General features: G+C 36.5%; 1 protein-coding gene and 1 long non-coding RNA gene across 2 annotated transcripts in view; one reads left to right on the top strand and one right to left on the bottom strand.

Annotated features, from left to right (window-relative positions):
- LOC309475587 (uncharacterized protein) overlaps positions 1-14,357 on the top strand; it is a 454,091-nt gene that overhangs the window by 238,693 nt on the left and 201,041 nt on the right. The gene's annotated exons all lie outside the window — the stretch shown is intronic.
- Positions 2,764-6,082, bottom strand: LOC309475708. Its single transcript, XR_014197797.1, has 2 exons — positions 4,039-6,082; positions 2,764-3,986 (listed from the first exon to the last, which is right to left on the bottom strand). It is a non-coding gene; the product is annotated as an uncharacterized lncRNA (long non-coding RNA).

Consider the following 14,357-nt stretch of genomic DNA (forward strand, 5'->3'; position numbering starts at 1 on the left):
TCTTTCTTCTGCTATACACAAAAGAAGATATTTTAAAGAAGGTTGGTAATTAAACAGTTGCTGCAGTATTTTATTTTCCTACTATGGAAGTCAATGGGGTCCATCAGACATTTGGTTACCAACTTTCTTCAAAATATCTTCTTTTGTGTTCGGCAGAAGCAGTGTAATGCCATCAAATTCAGTAAGTAAATATAATGCAAAAGCTATGGTTGTAACTATTATGTTAGCTGCGTACAGTACCAGTATAATTTGTGTAAAGAATAGGTCTACTTATCTGCAATTACTTCAAACTAAGTGTTGTATAACCAACAGTAGAGCAGTGATGTGTGAACTACAGTAAATTTGGTGTGTTACAGTGAAGTTATTAAATATTTTTCATAATATAAAATGTGCAAAAGCAGTGTAGTATGACCAGTGGGTCACCATTGTGTAAACTGAATTTGGTGGCACTGTAGTTTGTAACATTGAAGTTATTTTTTGACTGTGAGTTGATGCTGTAGTCGTTTTTTTGGGTTATATTGCACTTTGCAGACGGTCCCTTCGAAATTGTCTCTCAGCCGCCTGCTCATAGAGATCCATTTAGCCTATATTATAAAAGCTTGTTTTGAGGAGAATTGGGTTGTAGCTCGTTGTCTAGGTTACTGTGATTGTAAATAGGTGTTGTTTGTGTTTTAACAACGTTTATCTCAAGAATATTGATCCGGGAAGTTTGAATAGCCTATGTGAATATATTGCCAACTTCACTGAACTCCTTGAGATAAGCACTGACCGCATTTCTTTATATTTGAGTTCAAACAATATGAAACGCTCCATTAACGTACGGAGCTCTGAGCCAGCGGGACATTAAACAGGAAGCGTCTGTCTGAGCTCACAACTGGTTTTGGCGAGGGAACGCATACGTTTTGAGAGGGAATGCAAAAATAAAAAAAATTCTCCCATCCTAAATGAATGTCCCTTTAGGGGCTCCGTAGATACTCAACCCAAAACTGAAAGTTTCATCATTTACATTCCTTAATGCCATCTCAGATGTATACGAGTTTATTTTTAGATAAATAATCTGTCTCTATGAACTGGTGTACTGGACCTCCAAAGATGACGCTTCATAAGCCACACAAAGCACACACAACGGTTATCCATACAACCCCAGTTGATAAAAAGACATAAATGATAGGTGTTTGTAAGAAAAATACTAATATTTTAAACCATAGACCATCATATCTATAAACCAACTGTAAGCTTGTGTGGAGGATCTCTTTAACAAACACTTCAACAGTTTAAACCAAGACACTTTATTCTCTTTCTCTCCTGAAAAGACTGTTTACAGTGAAACATAATTCACCTTAGTCATGTGTTTTGTGATCTGGTGAAAGTAAGATGATCTCTGTCTGTTTGTCTCTTTCTAGCCTAAATGACTGTGGCATTACAGATGTTTCTGCTTTAACTCAGTCTTTGACAAACTCAAACGCACTGCAGTTTTTGAAAGAGCTTGATCTAAGGGAAAATATGATCAGAGACTTAAAGGAGCAGCTCAGAGACGTGATACGAGACTCAAACTGTACACTGAGGTGAGTAAACATCACTGTGATGTTAAAGATTCTTTCATTTATTTGTGCTAGGAAAAGTTTTATTAAAAACCTGTTTCAAAGTTTGCGTTCTCATGCCACCAGAATGCTGTGTCATGTAAATGAACGACCAGAATGCATTCAATGTTTTCTGTTGAAAACTGTCGTGTAAATGGCCCTATAAATTATTTTTACAATGGAAATGAATCAACCCTGAACTTACTTAAACTAGACAATGACTTTCTTCTAGAGCTGCTGTACAGCAAAAACAAATAATAATGTTGCTTTAATTTCCTGTTATCATTGTAAAGTTGCTTTGTAAAAAATCTGTATTGTAAAAAGCGCTATATAAAGGAAAGTGACTGGGCTTGATATGGCCAATGAAATCTCTAGAATCAGCCAGGGGGCGGGGTTTGTACTTTAGTGGTTTGTACTTTAGTGGTTTTGGGAGAAAAAACTAAGGAAAAAACAACTTTAATTAACAATAGCTTTATGTTATAATATAATATAATATAATATATATATTTGTTTGTTTGTTTGTTTGTTTGACTGATAGAACAAAATTAGACTGATAGTTGTACACAGATTGTAAAACACAGGTAAAATCAGCTGTCCAGCCTCACATGATCAATGTCTCTGTCTCTTGTGTGTTTCTACTTTCACAAGCATCATGTCACATTGCTTTAGGCTTTCTTTACTTTATAAACTCTAAGAAATGTGTGAGGATCTGATGTCTGTACAACTTAATCTAAAATGTACATTCTATATTCAAATATAAACTCTGTTCTCAACTGACAATATCAGTTTTATTTCTTTAAAATGAACAGGGATTTTGGTGAGATTTGGTGAGACCATTTAAACCTATATCTTATGAATTCAGAGTGATTATACAGAAATGCATGTATTCAATAGCAGATTTAAACTGCTTCAAACCACACTGCTTCAACAAATGTATCAAAAATAGTTTATCTTACAAGCTCTTATGTATTACTATTGAAAATGACTAGTAATGTAAACAGCATTTTTAGAAATATACATGTGATATATCATAAGTGATATTGAATGATTATTGTTGGTTTAGTACTCTTACAAATGATTATTTTATTTTATTTACAGGTGAAATGGATTGAGAAGATCTTGGTCAGAGCCGAGATGAAGCAAGAATAAAGAAGTCTTTAGTATAAGGCCTTCAATCATGATGATATTGGAATTAAACTCATCCATATTGAAGCAATTAAAATATTGCTAATCATAACTGTCATTGCCAAATTCAGCACTCAAATGTATCAAGTGATATTGAACGTTAAATTGTTGTGGGCTACATTATGGAAGTAAAACAATGCCAAATGTTCTTGTTCACTGCATTAACCATGCTTGCATTTTAATGCATTGTATTTTTAGGGCTTGCATTTTTATGGGCTGAAATTCAGCATGGTTGAATATTTAAGCTGTGAATATTTCAATTCAAAACATTTCAAACTCATTTTCATTATAAAAAATGTAATAATCCATATTCACCTTTCATATTTCACTGTTTAAAAATACAAGCTAAAATATTCAACAGGCAATTTCCGGTCCATTTTATTTCGCAAAAATAGAAATGGCCCAAATAATTGGCCTAAAATCATGACCAACGTGAATCATGCAGATCAGTAATAAAAAAAATTGGGTGGGGGGTTTGGTGGGTTGATCACTGCCCTCTCATCTTAATCATGTTATGCGATATGGGATAATATTAAACCATTTGTCTGTGATGTTTTTTTTTTTGCTATTTGCAATCAGAGAGAGAGTGAGAGAGTGAGTCCCCACTAGTGATAGTAATGGCAGAGAGAACTAAACAAAAGTTTAGTTTGGTTACCCTTAAGAGCTGTGATATAAATCTAATTTGATTTTTGATTTTCCAAGGATTATAAAAAATAAGATATTTGAGGTAAAACTTTTAAAAACTAGATACATTCTGTCTAGCCCAACTTCCTTCCCTTCACAGTGGTGCGCATTCTTTCCTCTCTAAAACCCAAACTTCACATCAGAATCAGCACAATCTGTGATTGCTGTAAACTAATACCGCACGAGAGAGCTGTTTTCAACTTCAATGTGACTTGTGTCTGTGATGTTTTTTTGCTATTCGCAGTCAGAGAGAGAGTGAGAGAGAGTCCCCACTAGTGATAGTAATGGACGATAGAACTAAACAAAAGTTATATGATATTAATCTAATTTTATTTTTGATTTTGGCTTCCAAGGATTATAAAAAGAAGATATTTTGAGGTAAAACGTTTAAAAACTAGATATAACAAAAATATATCACGATTTTTTTTTAGGAAAATCACGATTCATGATTTTATCACGATTCTTTTTCATGTTGATTTTACTATTTTGCAAGTGACCATTACAGCCAAACTAATTTCCCTATTTTAAAAACAAAGCCTTACAAGTACACAAAATATAAAAAATATAAAATAAAAGACTTAAGTTCCGCCTACTTGCCTGTCAATCATCCACTGAGCTGAAACAAATGAACTTTGCCAGTTACATGCAGCTTTTAATGTGGCAAGGCTCAGTCATGGGACTTAGTTCCTCTGAAAAAAAAGAAAAAAAAGAAACTGCATTGGAACAATGTAACCCAGTTCCGTATAAATATGACTGCATTTTTGACTGTTCGTTGCTGCATTTTTATTTTATTTTGATGTCGATTGCATCCCTAGAGAGAAATTAAATCTCTTCTAGCTTAATCCTAGCTAAATTTCTTTTGGTCTAAACTGCTCTGCTGTATTACTGTAACTTGGAAATTAGCCTTTGTAATATTCACTCAGGACTGCCCTGTTGAGATTGAATAAGCTGAAGTTTTATATCCTGTAACATTTTCTTTTGATTTGCTACGAGTTTTAATCTTTGTGTAACCAGTGTTTTTATCTTTTGTAAAATACATTTTTATTTCTAAAGACAATCACTGTTAAAGGTGCTGTATGTAGTTTTTAGCGGCCTCTAGCGGTGATGTTTCAGATTGCAACCAATAAGTTTACAAGCGCGTGCTCTTATGAGCGAGCACTGTGGGTACCGGCCAGACTGAGACGCGTCACGCAACACACGGGAGAAAGCATCCCACAACATGCTGGAAACTCAGGTAAACTCCCACTGCAACGTTACAATAATAGGTTACTTTTATCAGCTTGACGTTGAACTAATGCTCCATGCTCGTACTATGATAAGTAGGCTATATATAATTGGCCTATATTAACATTAACGTAACTGTCATTCAGACTGACTAGCCTATCTAACAACTGGAGAAGTTTTATGATGTAGGCCTTGTGTTTTATTAAAATGTATTATAATTTATATCTCTAGGATAGGCGCTTGTGCGTGGCGCGCCGGGTCATGTTGAGAGGGAAACGCGCGCGTCACATCGTTGTAAAAAAAAGAATATTCATAAATGGTGTAAAAGACCGGTAAATAAAATACAACATTAACATTATAAACACTATTAATAACATAATATGCGTATTTTAACAAGAAACTGAAACTGTACAGAGCAGACGTTGGTTTCAGGCATCTCTCATTCGTCCAGTAGCCTATCCATATTTGCAATGTAACATTTGGATGCTAATTAATAATGTAAAGAAGGCTTCGTACTTCATTCGAGTCTCAATAGGCTATACACGTAAATCAGCATCTCCACAGCAAGGGAAATTAGTTTGGAATGTCAACAGACCAGTTAAGCAGAATAACGTTTTATATGTTTGGTTGACTGTGTTTTATTTTAATAACGAACAGGCTGCGACACCCGACATCACTTGGATGTGTTGCTCAACGGGGGATTTAATAGCTACTGTCGTTTAATACTCTCATTCGAAACATTAACATTTATATTAACATGTCTATTTGTGTACTTTCAAAATGACTACAACATATTATGCCTTTGAAATTATTATATAAGAATTATTATTATTATAAATGATTATTATATTCTTTCTGGCGCACACCAAAAATCAACCAAAATAGCCTACAGCCAATAGCCTTCTTGGCGCGCCTATATATTTTTGAAGGTCAACATTAGGATTAATCACAGCGTGCTTCATGTAAAAAAAAAAAAAAAAAAACCCGTGACTTGACTTTACAATCCGGAAAATAGCAAATTATGTCACGGACCCCCTGGCACTTGAGAACTCCTGGTCTACACAGAAGAAAGCCCCACCTAGTCTATTCCCCGGTACGGGCTGTGTCGAGACATTCGTTAGTCTGGTTGTTTGATGAGAAAAGATTAAATGTAGTTGCAATAAATACGTTAAGAATCCGCACAACGGAGGACTCTTATTCTGCTGTGCAGAACTGATGACGGAACAGTTTGATCTTCGGCTGACAAATCAGAGGAAAGGGGCTTTTAATTCCCGCCCACGTGTAGAAATCGAATATTCAAGCTGTTTATTCATTTTTCTAACTGAGAACGAAAAATGAAAAATCCAGCTGAATTCTTGTTTTTCGTTTTTTGGAAAAAAAGAAAAAGGAACCGTTTTCAAATTTTTCTACTTTCAATATTAATTCAAAAAACGACTGAATGAATGATACACTGATTCTTTGAACTTCAGTCAATTCGTTTTTCGTTTATAAACCAAAAACGGAAGTCACCCCTTTATTCGTTTTACAAAAAAAAAGAAAAAACGAGATTTCAGCTTGATTTTTAGTTTTTTAGTTCACAGGCAAAAAACGAATAAATGACTTCAAAATTCGTTTTCCACATGTGGGCGGCCTGACACGCCCCCTTCCGCCGATTGGTCAAGCAAGTCTGAGCATGTGACGTCATCAGTTGTCGCTCAGGTCTGTTCAACAAAATAATAGTCCTCTACTATGGCTACAGATTCTTAAACTGTACAGGGCAGGTCCTATTGGGCTTTCTTCTGTGCAACTTTACACGTTTCACAGAAATCTTTACATCAGAAATATTAATTATTAGTCTGCCACCAGCCTGTTTTATTTAGCTGTGCTGAGTTAAATCTGTGTGGTGAAGCTGCGCTTGACAGCGCCGAGCGGGAGAGGCTCACTGACCAATGTTCAGTCAGCAGTCAGAACTTTTCTTTTAGACGCTGCGTTTTGCCACGGGATGGTGATTGCAAATACTGTAATGCCTATCGGCTGAGGGTGGGTACCGATGATGGTGAAATACATTTTTACTGAAACTGTAATCATAGCCGCGACCCGCGAGAATGAGACAGACGATTGACATCTGCACACAAAAACAAATGGTTTAGCCAAACACTCAAAACCAAAACAAATAGTGTTCCAACCAATCACCGACAGGGGGAGGGTGTTGTGAGGTTTTGTGCTCGTGCACGGCTGCACGCGAAGTCAGAGCTGAAGAAAAAGCTGGCTCAAAACCTCACAACACCCTCCCCCTGTCGGTGATTGGTTGGAACACTATTTGTTTTGGTTTTGAGTGTTTGGCTAAACCATTTGTTTTTGTGTGCAGATCTCAGAGCCTAGGCTGCCTACAGAGACGCGGTTTTTTGACGGCATGCTTATGGGGCGGGCAGCTAGCGGATCGTTAGGAAAGATTAGATGAATGTGACAAAAATATTTTTGGGCCTGAAATCACTGATACCACCTTTAATTGCCTCCGCTATCGTCCTCTCAATCGTCTGTCTCATTCTCGCGGGTCGCGGCTATGATTACAGTTTCAGTAAAAATGTATTTCACCATCATCGGTACCCACCCTCAGCCGATAGGCATTACAGTATTTGCAATCACCATTCCGTGGCAAAACGCAGCGTCTAAAAGAAAAGTTCTGACTGCTGACTGAACATTGGTCAGTGAGCCTCTCCCGCTCGGCGCTGTCAAGCGCAGCTTCACCACACAGATTTAACTCAGCACAGCTAAATAAAACAGGCTGGTGGCAGACTAATAATTAATATTTCTGATGTAAAGATTTCTGTGAAACGTGTAAAGTTGCACAGAAGAAAGCCCAATGACCTGCCCTGTACAGTTTAAGAATCTGTAGCCATAGTAGAGGACTATTATTTTGTTGAACAGACCTGAGCGACAACTGATGACGTCACATGCTCAGACTTGCTTGACCAATCGGCGGAAGGGGGCGTGTCAGACCGCCCACATGTGGAAAACAAATTTTGAAGTCATTTATTCGTTTTTTGCCTGTGAACTAAAAAACAAAAAACTCAAGCCGAAATCTTGTTTTTTAGTTTTTTTGAAAAACGAATAAAGGGGTGACTTCCGTTTTTGGTTTATAAACGAAAAACGAATTGACTGAAGTTCAAAGACTCTCTTCATTCTTTGTTCAAAAAGGAATAACGATAAAATGATCGCCAAAAACGAAAAACGGGCCGTTTTTAATTGGTTTTTCGTTTTTTGATTCTGACACCAAAAACGGTTATTTGGTTTTTCGTTTTGAAACAAAAAACGGTATTTTCGTTTTATAATTACAAACGAATTACAGATTACCCAGAGATCCCCTGACCACAGAGACTCTTTATTACTTTTTCTTTTTTCAACCTAAGGAATTTAAACGGAGGATGTCAAAACGCCCAGTCAACATGTTAATCGAGAAAAGAAGTATTGCAGACGTGAAGTAGCCTATAGTTGATGGTGCAGAATATATCGTTCCCTTTTCTCCAGATGTCTTCAAAAAGAAAACGCATTTTACATTATAGGCTTCTTTTCTCAACAGCGATCATACCCCTTTTCCACCAAGGCAGAGCTGGTGCTGGTTCGGAGCCAGAGCCTAGTTTCAAATCGGTTCTTTGTTTTTCCACCGCCAAAGCACCAGCTCCGAACCAGTAAAACTGGTTCTTAAGTAGCACCAAATCATTGCAGGGTCTAGAACGGAGCCAAGAAAGAACCGCTTGCGTCAGAGGCTGGGGGCGGGGTTACCGTGGCCAACAAGACTGAAGAGAAACTTGTGACCGCCATTTTTAAATAGCAGCTAGTCGAGCTAATAGCAGCTCGATTATAATATCCGTCTATGTAAGTTACGGCGAGCTGCACGAACGCGTTGGATTCGCCGTGTTTGGATGCCGATTTATTTTCGCAAACCCATGAGCATCCATAGTAACGCAACGTCTATTATTGTTGATGCCTTGTTCGAGATGCATCGGAGCAGCGTGGACCGATCAGAGCTGCGGGAGTGTTTGGAGATCATACGACTCCTTGTGCTTTTTGATCGCTTTTGCAGTGCTTTGATTTCATGTGCTGATCGTTCTGCAAGAAGCCGATGCATCTCGAACAAGTCTGGTGTGTTTGTGTTTGGCGCTGCCGCACTAGCGTTGCTGGGCAACATGATACGTATGCAGTGACGTACAAACCGGTTCTTAGTAAGCTCGTCAGTCGAACCAACTCCGAACTGGCAATAGCTCTAGCTCTGAACCAGCACCCGGTTCTTGTTGGTGGAAAAGGGGTATTGTCAATAGAAAGAGCAATGTTTCATATTCTGAAATCAGATAAAATATTTACTGTAAAGTGAGACAGAAGTGACAGCAGACTAAAAACTAGCATAACATGCATAATACTAGATTATTTTGACAGAATTACATGTTTTTTTTCCAGCACTAATAGTACTTTTGACAACATCTACTTTTATTAAGTAACATTTGTATTTAGTGTTGGTAAACTACACTCAACTAAACTATGATTCATGTACCAAATTTCCGTGTTATTCCCACATTAAAAAATTGTACATTGAAATGTAAATTTTTCAATAATTAATATAGTTGATCCTATATCTTAATCTACACGAATAATGAATTGTCCATTTTTTTTGTCCACGTGCAGATGGCACCATTCTCAAATCCTAGTTATGCTATATTTGCTTATGGTTATAAAATTAAGTTTCCAGACTTAACATGGATCTGAGTCATTGTTCTTTTCTCTTTCTGTCTTCAGCTTGTGTGGATGCAGTATTACAGAGAAACAGTGTCTCATCCTGACTCTGGGTCTGTGTTCAAACCCATCACACCTGAGAGAGCTGGACCTCAGTGTGAATGAACTAAACAATGCAGGAGTGAAGCACTTATGTGACGTACTGAAGGATTCACACTGTAAACTGGAGAGATTGAGGTAATTAACTTTCACATACAAGAATCAAAACACGTTTAACCTGACATTTTAAGACCCTGATATACTTAAAATAAAATGGAAGAACGTGTGACATGATTTCAAATGAAATCTTGAGTTTGTTTATTGAGTTTATATTATTGTGGTTTAGGTTGAGAGTTTAAAAAAAAAGTCTGCCTTTAACTCCACACACTCAGAATGTGTGAATCTGGCATTACATATTTAAATGCGGCATGAAAAGTCCAACAACATGGTTATAGCATCCACTCAGCTGTTTTGAACTTATTACATATGAGTGAAAAACTAATTTTATACTTAATATATTGGGGCTTTATGCTCAATATCTTGTAAAGAGCGTAAGTGCACATTATATTTGTGGCAAATTTTTCACTTTAGTCTTTTTTGCCATGAAGATGATATACCTTTATAGAATAAAAGTTTGTTTGTTTCATTTCTTCCAACGTAGGTTAAGATACTGTGATATGACATCTGAAGGTTGTTCTGCTCTGACTTCAGCTCTGAAATCAAACCCATCACACCTGAGAGATCTGGAGCTGAGTGGGAATAAAATAAAAAACAAAGGTCTGAAGCACTTATGTGGCGTACTGAAGGATTCACAATGTAAACTGGAGAGATTGAGGTGAGAGGGATTTGTCTACAACAGAGGTGCTCCTGGAGGCCAACATCCTGCAGAGTTTAGCTCCAACCTGTTCCATCACAACTGTCTGGAAGTTTATTGTAATCTCAAAGACCTTGATTAGCAGCTTCAGGTGTGTTTAAATAGAGTTGAAGCTAAACTCTCCAACTAAGGGGCCATTTACACAACAGCATTTTCAACTGAAAACATTTTTGCGTTTTGGCTATTCATCTTCTCTGTGTAAACTACAAAAAACGTGAATTTGTGAAATCATGCTCATGCATATTACATATTCAGGCTATAGGCTCGTTGTTTCTTTTCAAAGTGACATTGCCCCTATTGGCCTAGCTTGCATAATGCGTTTTTTTAGTCCATTTCGCGGATCCTGGGGATCTTTTTGACAGTGTTGTCTGTACACGGAAAATGCAAAGGAAAAGTGTTTCTGTTTTTAGTACTTGGATGTTGTGTAATGTAGCCTGAAGGACAGTGACACTCCAGGAGCAGGATTGGATACACCTGAGATTATCTAAATGAATCAAATTCATAGCCATCAATTCAAAAATATATTTAATACACCATAATATTTTTTATACATTATGGAAAATACAATGCTCGAAGTTTACATATCTTGGATGAGATCCGGCATGAATTTTGAGTGAATTAACTGAATTAAAAATGGAAATTTTATGCCATGATGAGAGATGGACATTTGGTCCTTGACTAATGTGACACTGAAAGGGTCAAGTTTCAATGAAAGAATATTGCTAATGATTAAATTATTTGGCAGAACGTAATAGAAAACTGGAACTAAATGCTTTATTTAGCTAAAGTCATTATTTCGCAGTTGAAGTCAGTAAGTTGTTAGTGGTTTTGTTCAGATAATTTGTCATGAAATCATGGTCCAAATATATATATACCACTGTAAACAATGTGCCGATTGTCGATTGCGACTGGAACAAAATTCATAGGAAAAAAATTGACATTTTTGCAAATAAAATAATTTTATTGCAAAGGGATGTGGGGAAAATAAAGTGTCTTGAAAATCTCTTCAACTTAAGGCACACAACCGCCGCTGCTTTCCGTGTTGATAAACTTGGATGAATATAGTTCTTGCTGTAGACTAATACAATTGTAATACATAAAAGGTTTCAGTTACACATGCATCTGGATCTGAATAACATTGTCAGTGATTGATTTAAAGCCACACAATGCAACTTTTCATTGTTCAAAATGTACTAAATGTATTTAATGAGCGAGAGAACAAAGAGAAGTAGCTCCGGCTACAATGTTCTCCTGCAAGATGCATGCAGTTCTGTTTATTAACCACTAGAGCGTCAAAAGTGGCATAGTGCACCTTTATTGTCAATGTTATTTCGACCTTATTTTTAGTATAGTGTAATCTCATTTTAAAAAGAATGTTATTCGCCTATTATTTATTTTGTTCTAACTGGTTATTATATTGAAAGCAGGCATTGGAACTGCTGGACAAAGACAAATATGATCACACCTTAAAAAGTTCATTTCTAACTCTAAGGGTTAAAGTGAAAGTCTCTTTCTCTGTCTTTTTCTAGCCTAAATGACTGTGGCGTTACAGATGTGGCTTGTTTGGCTCAGACTTTGGCTAAAAGCAAAGCATTGCATTTTTTAAAAGAGCTTGATCTGAATAACAACAATAAGATCAGAAACTCAAAGAAGCAGCTCAGTAAAGTCCTCAACGACTCAGACTGTAACCTGAGGTGAGTAAACATCGTCTTTGTCGAGAGAGAGAGAGAGAGAGAGAGAGAGAGAGAGAGAGAGAGAGAGAGAGAGAGAACCGGCCGCGCGCACTCACCCGAGCGCTGTCTTGCTCTCTCCCTCGCGCATATTAATCAAAATCAATTGATACGCAGATTCTGCAGTAGCCCACAATGTTGTTTGCAAATGTTTAGTCGTAAAAGCTGATAACATTGCTGTTTAAAGCTTTACAAACATGTTCTGTGATCAGTTTGTTGTTTACCAGTTCATAATTCAGTCTTGCAGCCTAATTGTGACTGAATGAGAGAGGTAAATGTTTAAATGTATTTCAAATGCACTTTTTTTCCTAAGTATTCACTGCTCTTTTTCACACAGCAGGTTTTTTGTGTGTGTCCAATTTTTTTCTGGACAACCTTCTGATGGATTTTACTTTAAATTTTACTTTAAAGGGATAGTTCACTTTGAAATAAATTTTTGGTATGTTTTAGCTTACCTCAAGGGCATCCAAGATGTAGGTGTCTTTTTCCGCAGTAGTTTCAATTTTGATATTTTTAGGTCAAACCGTTCTTGTCTGTCAGTCATATAATGCAGGTCTATGGTCACCACCTCAAAGAGCATGCACAGAGTCCAAATTAAAACAATTCCACATCGTCCAAATTAAACAATTCCCCATCGTAAGTACACATTGATGGCCTAAGACACGAAACGAGCGGTTTGTGTGAGAAAACGAACAGTATTTATATCGTTTTTACCTCTTATACACAGCCATGTCCAAGTGATCTGATCTGACGTGTACGCAAACTGGTGCATAGATATATACACTAGATGTCGCCTTGTCTACGGCAGTTCTTTGGAACGAATGTCTTTAAGGCGACATCTAGTGTATATATCTATGCACCAGTCTGCGTACATGTCAGATCAGATCACTTGGACATGGCTGTGTATAAGAGGTAAAAACGATATAAATACTGTTCGTTTTCTCACACAAACCGCTCGTTTCGTGTCTTAGGCCATCAATGTGTACTTACGATGGGGAATTGTTTAATTTGGACGACGGGGAATTGTTTTAATTTGAACTCTGTGCATGCTCTTTGAAGTGGTGACCATAGACCTGCATTATATGACTGACAGACAAGAACGGTTTGACCTAAAAATATCAAAATTGAAACTACTGCGGAAAAAAAGACACCTACATCTTGGATGCCCTTGAGGTAAGCTAAAACATACCAAAAATGTATTTCAAAGTGAACTATCCCTTTAAAATGTGAGTTCCATTCAGGTTTCATGCCATTGGCACTTTATTCGAAGGATTGTTTACAATTTCACAGCATAAGCTATAAAGCTGTTTCCCAGGTATAAGCTGTGTGTTTACAGGAAAAAAATAATAAAATGCAATTTACTGCAATTTTATTCAGTTTTATTCTTATTCTTCGTGAAAATATGTTCTGAAAGATTCCTTAATAAGCTTTGTTCGGGATGTTAAACTACTTTAGTAGCCCTAAGGACAGCCATGGTGAAAACATTATTTGAAATCTCCTTGTGAAATTTGCTAGAGTACATATGGGTCAGTGTTTTGATTGCAGAAGAGTTCGACAAAGGATTACTAACACATAATAAAACACAACTCCAGGTATGTTTTTGATGAGGATATGACAATGCAAAATAGTTAAAATCTCTAAAAAGTCTATGTTGAATGATAAAGACCCTTTGTTAATAATTTACTTGGGAAAAAAATGGGCAAAACTAAAATATAAGTACATAAACCGATTAATCGTAAAAATAATCGACCGATTATCAAAATAATCGTTAGTTGCAGCCCTAGTTTACATCTAAATCTCAGAAACCTGTGAAATCACCAGGACTGGACCAGACACTATCAGATGAGGAATCTTCAGAAGAGCTTCACTTTAGCACTGTAATAAATGTATGATGATGTGATCTAACAAAATCAGTGTTTGTATGAGTTTTAAATCTTCGAGAAGAGCACTGTGTCATTTCTAGAGCTATACATAACAATTAACAAACAAACGTGAAGTTTATTACATTGTTATTAATTACATTATATTTTATTTTTATATATTAGTTTATTATACTTTTATGCATTACTATTTAAATGATTACTAATGCATACAGGTGGAATGCAGCATTAATAGAGACAGACATGTACACATGAGTAATGCTGAATGGTTGACATTAACACAGAGTCACCACCAATCATAGGAACAGCTTTCTCTTATTGTCTATTGTATTAATGTGTTTTTACTTTTTTGTAAAGCACATTGTGCTATGTAGCTATAAAAGTGCTATAAAATATAAAGAACAAGGAACTTCCCTGTGCTTCAGAAGTTCAGCATTAACCAGTCCTTCGTGTT

Source organism: Leuciscus leuciscus (assembly GCF_965113295.1).
Source record: "Leuciscus leuciscus genome assembly, chromosome: 15".
Taxonomy (NCBI): Eukaryota; Metazoa; Chordata; class Actinopteri; order Cypriniformes; family Leuciscidae; genus Leuciscus; species Leuciscus leuciscus.